Raw genomic sequence first — 11,502 nt, 5'->3', positions numbered from 1 at the left:
CCAGCTCATCACTAACAAGCAACATCACGGCACTATGAGACTTGCGGTCTGGTTTTGACTCTGCTGTTGATGCTACATGTGAGTGACAAATTTACATGGTTTTTCTGTGCTGTGGTTTTCCACCCAGCATACCACTGGGATAACCATCTTTACTACCCACTCTAAAGTAACATAACAATGTGAAGAGTTTTAGGATTTATTTCATCAGACTGCCAAGCATTTTAGGGCCCCAGGCACATGCCAGATAGGATATAAAGCTGCATATTTATTTTCAAAAAGCACAAACCCTTCTAGCTCTTGGAAAAGAGGAAAAGAAGGATGACTCACAAGTAGCAGATGTTGGTGGCATCTCTTAACGCTCTACTGGAAGGCATTCAGAGGTTGTAATGATGCAGGCTCCCTTAAAGCCTACCTAGAATAGGCTTGAGCAAAATGCTATAGCAATCCAGATCCTAATCCATTCCCTTTGTCTCATTTTATCAGCTGTAGTCACAATATTTTGCTTCTTTGTCAGACCTTCTCTTCAAAAACATTAAAGCACACAGTAAATATGAATTACTGAAGCAGCACAGCATCTTGATGCATATCTGTTATCAGCAGCCCTTGGAGAGTATTACATGTTAATATTTTTGCTAAAGAAAATCAGCTGAGTGTCTTGGTGCAGCCCAGCAGGATGCGAGACTAATAATAGAGTAGATCCTGTTTTTGCAGAAAAATGTAGAACAGATTTGAAAATTAAATGTCCAAGCTCTTTCTATAGACAACAGAGACAGAGGAGGATTCCCCAGCAAGAAAACTTTTTTACCTTAGACACCTTCCTCCAGAGAGCAAGTGTTGGCCCCTAGAGGAGTGTTTCTCTCTCCCCAGGGCACTGGCTGCTGCCCACACAGGAGGTGTCTATGTGAGCCAGAGGTGTCCAGGGGACTGCTGGGGGCATCCTGACTTCTGACCACAGGTCTCCAACAGGGATGAAGAGAGGTTTCACTGAGACATTGGTACAAGAGACGCTAGTCAAGAGTAAAATCTCGGAGGAACCCAAATTGATGTGTTGGGTACCCGTAGTGCTGTACATGCTGCTTGACGAGGATGTACAGCCCAGAAAGGAGGTGAGTGAGACCTGCCACTGCCAGTGGATTTACCTGCTGTCAGCACCAACTACTGCCATCTCTGCTGCTCAAACTGACATGTGGCAAAAACAAGTTGGACAACATCCCTTTTAAATAAAAGACATTTGTACTGAAAACAAGGATGCAAGAACATGGCACTGTTTTCATACATAGTTACGGTAAAGAATTTCTTTAGACCTGTAGCAAGTCATTTGTTCTATTAGTATCAGATCCCTGTCCACAAACCAGAGATAATGGTCTCCTCCACCTCAGCTACTCTGCCTGTGAGGCCAGGGGAGCATCTCTCATTTTGTGTGTGGATAATGGCTACAGCAATGTATCAGAGTTATAACAAGAAAAATTACACTATTTAGCTACTTTTGCTGTAGCATTCTCCCTGCCAGCCTCTGCCTGCAACTCATTGTCCTGTCTCTGCAAGTAAATACTATGATAGCGTCTAACAGCAAAACACAGCTGCAGTGAAATATCCCATCAGCTTGCAGTCATTAAACAAACAGAATGCCAGCTCTTTCCTTTTGTTTAAAATATCATTACTGGGAACAAGTCATCTCTCTCACTGCCTTTGCGCTTCAGTGCACACGTTAGACCTTTAAACCTGACCTAGTTTTGGCTGGAAAGTTTCACAGAGAACGCCTACAGACAGCATCGCCACGCACATTATTTTCCCTGTTAATCAATATATTATAAAAGCTGGAGCTTCTCCCTTTCCTGAAAATGAGGTAAGGGATCAGGAGCCTCAGTATGGTCAGGCTCTAATGCAACTTCTTGTGAGCCAACTGCACCATTGTACATGCTGGCCTCCTGCCTCCCCTCATCCCTTTTGACTTCCCTGGTAGCTAATGAAGTAGACATAGCTAATGAAGTCCACTCCGACCCTACAATAGCTCCAACAGCACCACTCTGAAAACAGGAAAAGCTTTGCTTTCCCTGCAACAAGCAATCGGGGTTGACACACTGCAGCAGTGTTTGTGGATCCTGGTGACATTTTTAAGGTGCTTGGATGAGCTGACTTTATAACTGAAGGTCTTTGTGGCTGGAAGCTCCTGCCTTCAGAGCTCGTTTGTTTTAACAGTGCTCAGGATTTATCTCAGTGTCGAGCTGCTTTGAGCATGACTGATAAGGGGGTCATGTTGTGTAGCGGGTGGGCAAGACAGAGTTCACAGTGAATAATAACTACTTTGCATTCATGATAGCCCTAGCAAAAGATATTTAATTCCTGAGGCTTATGCTGGAGTGGATGGGCTCCATCTAGAAACCCCAACATCAAGGCGGGCCAAAATGCATCTGGTTGTAAACCGAGACTGCATGGAGGCTGCACGTACCCCAAACTGTCATCGGGTGCAACTGAGCTTTCCCTGTTACTTCATGCAGGCCCGTGGGACCCTCACAATGGGTCAGCCAAGCTCAAGGGTGCACAACTGAGATGTCCAAGTGGACTCACATGAAGTGGCAGCGCAGCTCACAAAAGGGAGGACAGAGTGTCGCGGGGCTGGGGAGTGTGCAGATCCAAGAGCAGCAGGGAGCAGGAGAGAAGCTGCTGTGTGATCGTGAGATGTGGGGCACGTTGGACAGAAAGCACTGTTTAAAAGGGCTGGGACTCAGACAGAGGAGAGAAGCTGGAGGAATTCAACTGTGAAGATGTTCAGTTTATTCCTGCAAAGAGCAGATTCAGAGGACAGGACAACAATAATAGGAAAGCATTGGTTCTACTTCACATCCTTTTAGCTGAAAAGGAAAAGGGGCAGACAGTGAAGTAAGGACCGTGTTAGAAATGCCTGAACAAAGATCTGAGGATGAACAGAAAGTGATGGCTGCAGCAGCTACTTCATGCTGGAAATTCTGATGCAGGTGAGGAGGTTACACATTCATACAAAGCCATGAGCCAAAAGAAGAAGAGCCACCTGTCCTTATACCTGTACTTGCTGTTTTGAACATTTTCAGAAGCCCTTCTCTGGTAAGTGTTCAATTATGAAGCTAAAAGTTGTACAACAACGACAACAAAAAATTGGTTTAGATTTTTAGTGTCATTAGTACCAAGTATCAAGATGAAGGGTAAATCATACTGGAATTAGAAGGAGATGTGGAGGACTGTTAAGCCTGCTGTACCCCTGTGCTTGCTTTTGTAGGGGGAACAGCTATATCAGTTACAAACATTCAAAAAAACACAAATTCTAAATTATTAACTTTTCTTTGTTTTGTTGTAATATATTCTTATTTTAAGAAAAAATTGCATTTTTTTTATTTTAACAATTTGCCACTAACACTGGCAACTTTGGAGCTCACATCCCAGACCTCCCAGTCATGAAAACCTTGCCTCTCTAAATAATTGAAAATCTGACCTGCTTTTTCAGGGGGATTTTTTTTTTTAATGGAAACACACAAATTTCTTGAACTCTGCGATGAAATTCCCAAAGCCAGCAACACTGGCCAGGACATCTGGAGTCAGATTTTTGTTATAAAAGGGACTCATTTTCTCTAGTATCTCATACCTGAAGTTAATCCCTTGACAGGAAGGAAAGACACATGGAAAGAGAAATAAGAGAGGCACAGGCTCATCGCCCACGTTGTGGTGCTGGTGCATCCTGAGAGGTGATGGGTTTCAGGGGCACAGTGCCAGGAAGCCCAGGCTGAGTCAGTGTCACCTCCAGACGGGTGCTTGACATCCCACCCCGCTACACCCACAGGGCACAGAGAGAAACTGACATCATTTGTTGGACCGATGTTCTGGTGTCCAGCCTTCATGACAACATGTCCTGCAGCATAATGTAGTGTATGCCATAATGAGACACATTTCATTTGGGACTCTTAGTTGTTCTGCAAGTGAACACGGTCTCCAGGAGAGAGGACAGACCTACGTGAATAAACTCCTGAAAGATGTATCAGACATGAGGCACTCCAACAGCTATAAACATCTTCGTCACACAGAATAGAGACTTGCTTGGAATTACACAGGGTCTATAGACTTCATTGTCTGGCACCAGTTGCTTGTTGGCAACCCATATCTGTGCTAGAGGGCACGGAGGTATTTATGGGATGCAGTCCGTGCTAATATTACCTATAGTGACCTTGCTTTCCCATCTGTGTCTGAAGTCTGCAAAGCCTTTCTGCAAAATGTATAAATACCCTCCCCATCTCAGTATAGCACAGTTTGTTTATTTTTCTTGTTTCATTTAATGAACTTACAGGCTGCCTTTAAAATCTGCCATCAAGTGCTCAAGTAATATAAGGAAAATAAATTTAAAAAAAAAAAAAAATCCAAACAAACAAACAAAAACCAACCTGAGGGAGGAAATGGATTTACAATTTTACAAATTCTGATTTCCAAGAGGCTAATATAAAAAGTAAAGGGGTGGGAGGAAAGCGTTTTAAAATTTCATTTTTAAATATGCCCTAGCAGTCTCTTCCCAGCAGCAACAGTGGGGCTGGATGACACATTTGTAGGTGAATCAGTAAAAAAATCAGAGAAAAAAAAAAAAAAAAAAAGAAAAAAAAGTCCTCAGTGAGTTTCCCCAGTGCCCCCACCGCAGAGCCCTCCGCATCCCCAGCTTCAGCGGACAGCGCCGGTGCAGCTGCTCCCCAGAGGGTCCTGCCAAGAGACATTGGCACCATGATGATCAGTGGTGACATCTCGCTTAGAGATTTCAAGTCCTAGTGCATGAACAAAGAACTAAAATATTCCGGAAACTGTGGCCATAAAAATAGCCAGAATTATACCATCAGCCTCGCCACACAGCTTCCAAATCAGGCAAAAGGGTCTGCAAGTCCTCCACAGGATCTCTCTAAAAGCCAGGAAATTATGTGATGGCCCAAATCTGGCATAGCCCTCACCCTTCCAGACAGAGGGTTTTACGGAGAAAAAGAGGGTTTGGGAACAAGTTTCATGACCAAGTTTCCACAGTCCCTAGAAGTATTCCTCAGTGCCACAAATAGGCACAAGTGAGCACAACCCCAGAAGTGCTCTAAAGGAGCACCAGGTTAAACCAGGCTATGCACCACTTGATCAAACCAAAACAGTGCTGGCCAAGAGCTTACATTTTTCCTTGTAAGCCACAGAGAACCTGTCGTGGTTTAACCCTGGCCAGCAATTAAGCACCACACAGCCACTTGCTCACTCTCCCCAAAAAATTAAAACTCGTGGGTTGAGATAAAGACAGTCTAATAGGACAGAAAAGGAATGAAAAAAATAAGAACAGAAAATATAAAACAAGTGATGCACAGTACAATTGCTCACCATCTGCTGAATGATGCCCAGCCAATCCCCAAGCTGCAGTGTCCCCCCAGTTTATATACTGGGCATGACATCGTATGGTACAGAACACCCCTTTGGCCAGTTTGGGTCAGCTGTCCTGGCTGTGTCCCCTCCCAGCTTCTGTGCACCCCCAGCCTCCGCTGGCAGGGCAGTGTGAGAAGCTGAAAAGTCCTTGACTTAGTATGATCACTGCTTTGCAACAACTACATCAGTGCATTATCAACGTTATTCTCATCCTAAATCCCAAACACAGCGCCGTACCAGCTACTAGGAAGAAAATTCACTTTATTCCAGATGAAATCAGGACAGAAGACCATCGGCTTCCAATGGAAAGGACCACCTGGCATTTGGCAGACACGCTTTGGTTCTCACAGTGGTGTAATAGCCCAAAAGGCAGTGCTTCCCACAGGCTGAGCAAATTGCTGTGTTTCAGTCAGCTCCAACAGCTATACGTGGGTTTGCAACAGTCCCTGTAGAGCATCTTTAAAGGCAGTGTGATAAGTTTCACAAAGACAAGGTCCAAACAAGCAATCACTATGAAACACATGGGATCCTTTCTATTCAATTGCCTGGGATGGTAGACATGCTCACATGAGGTACTATCATCATACATGTAATTTAAAAATACAGGGCATGAAGGTGAAGATCAATCCTGCTTTACTCTAAAGAATAGGCTCATAAATGAATTAGAAGGTTTCTTAAATGATTTATAGCTGTTATAACCATTTTACATATGAGTAATACATTTTATAAGTCCATCAACAGAAGATTTAATAGATAGGCAATCAATCAGCCTGCATGATAACTAATTAACGATATATTAAAACATCTCTCAGTGCCCTATTAACCCTTAATGTTCTGGTCATGAACATACCCTTAGCACAACCCCAAGTACAAGTAGCAAAAGCCAGCTGACCCACCCAGTCCCTCAAAGCCATTAATCTCTGGCTCTTAACCTGCAGCTCAAGGACAAAGGGGCATAGCTAGCCTGGCAGCCTGCCCTTGAAGTTCAACAGGCTCCTGCTCTTCTGGAGCAGCAGAAAACGCAACATCTCCCATCTCATTACCTGGATTTCTGCTAGCAAACATTTCTGACAGGGCTCTCTGTCATGTGTACCATGACTCTGGGACACTGATATTCCTCCATTGCTCTTTAGTGTTAATACTTCTCCACTACCAAAGGCCAGCTAGGAGGCATAAGAGCATCCTACTACTCATTTAAAGAAACAGACAATGAGGAAATGTACTTTTCAGCACTCTTGCTAGACAACTCTCTACTCCGTTTCCCATACAAAGTAAGCAAAATTCTTTATACTCAGCCACTAAAATACGTATTAGAAGAAAAATCATACTCAATACCCACTGACTCAGGACCATATCCTTTTAGAAAATAATTTACCCTCTGCTCCAAATCCTACATTGAGCAATGGCTAATTCTGTGTATGGTTAGTCCACTTCTGTTCCACATCAAGGGAGGAGATTGGTGCCAATGTTTCTATAAGAAAAGCAAATGTAATCAAACCCTCAGGCCTGTTTAGATCCACATGAAATGTCTGCACTAAGTGCAGCCACTGCAGCTCTTAGCTGGTTAAGGTTGCACTGAGCTCACCTGCTGAAGTCACCGGCTCTGTGAAGGAAAGTTCTTCCTAATCAGTTTCCCAGATTGGGAAAAATATTTGCAAACATTTGAAAAGACATACATGCACACACCCCCTGCTCCTGTCAAAAAAAAACCCAAATAATTTTACAATCCTTCCCTTGCATGAGATTTCAGAGGCTCCCATGGTTTACTGGATACTCCTGTCTCATAGAAAAAGTTCACATGTTAATTAGCTGCAATCTGGCTGCACTAAAATTTCATTTTTCTCAAGATAGTAACCCATGCTTCATAGCAATGCTAGGCAGAACACTACAATACCGAACTGTACTGCTCCCAGTAGGTAAGCTAGGTAATGAGCTATCCTATGTGTGCTACATGACATCGTGGGGTATAAAGATCTCGGCACTTGTGTATTCAAATGGCAACTGCAGAGTGGCCATTCTCCACTGAAGAATCAACTTTCTCTAGGGTCTTACCACTGGATGGGTCTGCCACTCAGCAAAAAAAAAATAATCACATTCACCATCATCTGCCTTTTCTGATGACCTGTACACACACACACAGAGGGGGAAAAAAAAACAAACCCAACCTCTGTCACCGTAATGTACCCATGCTTAAAAGAAATCACTGTGCAGTCATTGCCACAGACTGGGGTGATGCCAGTATTATTTTTTACTGTGCTAGATGTGCAACTCAGCTTCCCTGTCCAATTGTGTATTGCTGCCAGTCTGATTGCTCGGACTCACATCACAGGGCTTGTACAGAAATTGTTAAAAAAAACTAAGAAGGAAGGGTAAAACGGGCTACAAAGAAGTGAGCCAAAAGCACCCAAGTTTAAGAGTAGCTGGATTCCCCTCATGCAGGATGTCTTATCTTCCCAGCCAGCATGTAGGAAAGGCAAGTAGTTATGTATTTCACAAGGAGACAGATTACCCCAATGATTGAGCAAGCTGACAAACCTGGAAGACAACTACGTGGTGTGAGAAGGGGCAGACCACAGCCAGGGGGCTGTTTCCTCCCAGTGTGGAAGCAGAGGACAAACCACAGCAGCCTCTTTGGTGGAAAAGAAGGTCTACATTTTGGGGGAGTTCTTTCTTTTTTTTTTTTGTACACTGTGGTCTCACATATTTTGTGGTTTTCGGTGATGCTTGGTGAATTTTTCAGGACGCTGAGGGTTTTGGCTCCATCTCTGCAGCTCCAGGCACAGGGTGGATCTGGTGACATGGTGATGGTGACAGCCTCTGCTCTCACTTGAAATCAGCACACTCATTTTAAGGGCACATGTTTGGACCTTAAATTTTAAAATCTAGAGAACCTTTCATGTCATATCCCTGCTACTGTGTAAAACTTCTTCCCCAGAATTCCTTTAAAAATCCTTTAACTGCCACTTCATTCAGAAAGATTTTACAAAGCTAACAAATAGCATGCAGCCACTCACTCACCTCTTTCACTCAGGAATGGAAAGGATAAAATAAAGCAAAAGGCTCGGGAATTGAGATAAGGACAGGGAGGGCTGAGTCACCCATTAGGTCACGGGCAAAAGACAGACTCGTTAGGGGAAGAAAAAGATCAATTTAATTCAAACACTAACAATAACAACACTTAATGGACAGAGTAGGACAGGGAGAAATATTACCACATCTTAAAAACACTCCCCCCCCACCTTTCCCTTCTTCCCAGGCTCAGTTTTGCTCGTGATTTCTCTCTCTCTTACCCCCGAGCAGCACAGGGGGCAGGGGATGGGGTTACATTCAGTCCACCACTTCTTCCTCCTCAGGGGGACAACTCCTCACATGCTTCCCCAGCTTCAGCAGGGTGTCCCTCTCATGGGAGATAGTCCTCCATGAACTTCCTCTGATGTGAGTCCTTCCCACCAGCCACAGTGCTTCCCGTGCTGCTCCAGTGTGGATCCCTCCCATGTGTTGCAATCCTCCCAGTGCTGAACTAAAACGACAGGGGATTCTTCCCACAGAGTCCCAGCCTCCTTCAGGCACAGACGCCTGTTCTAGTGTGGGGTCCTCCAAGGGCTGCAGGTGGACATCTGTTCCATCATAGACTTCCATGGGTGGCAGGAGGGGGGCAGCCCCTGCCCTCTCACCACAGGCTGCATGGGTGGCTCTGCTCCGGTGCACCACTCCACCTTCCTCCTCCTTTGTTCCACTGACCTTGGTGTGTGCATAGATGTCCTCGCAACTCCTGCTCACAACTCCAACTCCTCCTCTCAGGTTGCCCTTCTTAAATATGTTATTGCAGAGGCACTGCGACTGTCGTTAATGGGCTTGGCCCTGGCCAGAGTTGGGTCCAACTTGGAGCTGGGGGAGCTTTGAGAAGCTTCTCACAGGGAGCACTGATGTAGCCCCTCCTCCACTACCCAAAACCCCATCACACACACAAACCCAACACAGTAGTGTTCCTCAAGTTAGTTTTCAGGGAAGGATCTGTGTCATGGTTTGAGCCTGGTCGGCAGCCCACCACCCCACAGCTGCTCACCCACCCACCTTCCCGCCAACCTGGGAATGGGGGAGGGAATTGGAGGGGTAAAGGGAGACTTGCAGATTGAGATAGAAACAGTTTAATAGTGGTAATAAAATGAAAACAATGACAGCAATAGAAAATACAAATGGGCAATGCACAATGCAATTGCTCACCACCCGCTGACCAATACCCAGCCCGTTCCCAGCCAGAGATCCCGAAATACCAAGATCCCTCAATCGCAATCCCGGAAGCAAGAGAGAGCGAGAGCCCCTTCCCAACCACCCATCCTCCATATAGTGAGCATGACATTACATAATATAGAATATTTCATTGGCCAATTTGGGTCTGGTGCTCTGGCCGTGCTTGCACACGGGCAGGACACGAGGAGTCGGAGAGTCCTTGAAATCTCAGCAGCAGCCAAAAACATCAGTGTGCTATCAGCATTCTTCTTCGTACCAAACCCAATGCTGAATCCAAAACACAGCACTACCCTAGTTACCAAAAAGAAACATTAACTCTATTCCGGCCCAAACCATGACAGCCTGTAACCCCAAAAGCTAGCTTTTCAGCTCACTCCAACTGCCATAGCTCTCCTACTTCGAGGGGAGCTGCACCTCTTTGACAACAGCTAGCTTTACATCAGTCCATACTGTCAGCACCACCAGGTTATAAGTATATCCAGTGAAGAAAAAATTACAGTTATCCCTTCCAATCCCATGCAGTCATCCATTCAGTTCTTGAATTTACAGTTCAGCACTTTCTGAGGCAAATAGTTAACAGTAATGTGAATTAATATAACTACAAATTGCTGGAGGTAGCAGAAGCATAGCTGAACCTAAAAGGGAAAAGCAGTTTTACTAGTGAGAAAAAACAGGGCTTATAAGCAAAACTGATACTTTCAGGCCTTTCTGATTGTAGTGGACAGGGACAATCTTGAATATCTGGTGCTTTTTATTTTTGCTTTCACAACTAAAATTAAACTAGCCATGCAGCAAACCCTCCAAAACCAAAGCATTTGTGTCCATTGATTTTGTAAAGCCAGAGCCAAGATTTTGTGCCCTGTTCTAACAAGCTCCTTTAACTGTAATTACTCTGTGTGAAGAGTCTTTCACACAAATTCCCTGTTGCATTCAGGCTTTATACATCCTTTCTAATCCTTCATTCTTTTATTTGGCTTCTATTTTGAGCAGGTTCCTTAGCACTAAGGTAGGCCGATAATGCTGTTACTGCCATACCCTTAATTATTCCTTCTTTTCTTTTTTACTCTTAAACACTAATTGAGTTATGATCCCTTTGCAAATGTGACTTAACCTGCTGTTCTCCTGCTTGCTCAGTCACCGCAAATAAAAAAATTATGGCACTGGTAATTAACTGAGGCCTGGCAATATAACTTGCCCCTCAGCCCGTGACGGGTAAAAGTTCAATTGAAAAGTAAGGTGTATAAATGCATATTAAGTGAACCAGAACTAAGCACTACCAACCAGACATACAAGACAAGCATGAGCAGAAAAGAACCGAACTTTAGATACCAAGTTGAAGAAACTGGACAGACACAGATAAGCTTTAATTTTCCAAAGACCGAGAGAATTATATAGTAGCTAGACAGGCAGACAGACAACACACACACATACATTTCAGTTGCATGTGTCAGGTAGCATCAGGCTACAGAGGAATGTTTTTTACCTAGCAGACCATTTTTGAAAACTTTTAATCAGGTATTCATAGGACACCTTAGCATTGCCCAGCAGGAAAGAAGTCAAGAGTAATCAAGAGACACAAGGTACAGAGCTGTGGTTCAGCCTGAAGCAAGCCAAACTGAAAAAGATGCTGCTCTGTGTCCACTCCCGGTTGGTGTGAAGCCTTTGTAGTCAGAGAGAAGCACCGGGCTGCACAGAGGCTGTTCCTTATGAGAGAGAAAAGGCACGCTCAGAGCAGAAAATACTTCTAAGTACGGAACACACAATCAAGGATGCAAGAGACAAGAAAAACTCTTCCAGCTTTCTTACTGGGGAAACCTCTCAAGTAATGCAGATGATGAACTTCATTGTAAC

The sequence above is a fragment of the Tyto alba genome, unplaced genomic scaffold (assembly GCF_018691265.1).
Source record: "Tyto alba isolate M040663 unplaced genomic scaffold, T.alba_DEE_v4.0 Super-Scaffold_48, whole genome shotgun sequence".
NCBI lineage: Eukaryota > Metazoa > Chordata > Aves > Strigiformes > Tytonidae > Tyto > Tyto alba.
Note: the sequence above shows the minus strand (reverse complement) of the source record.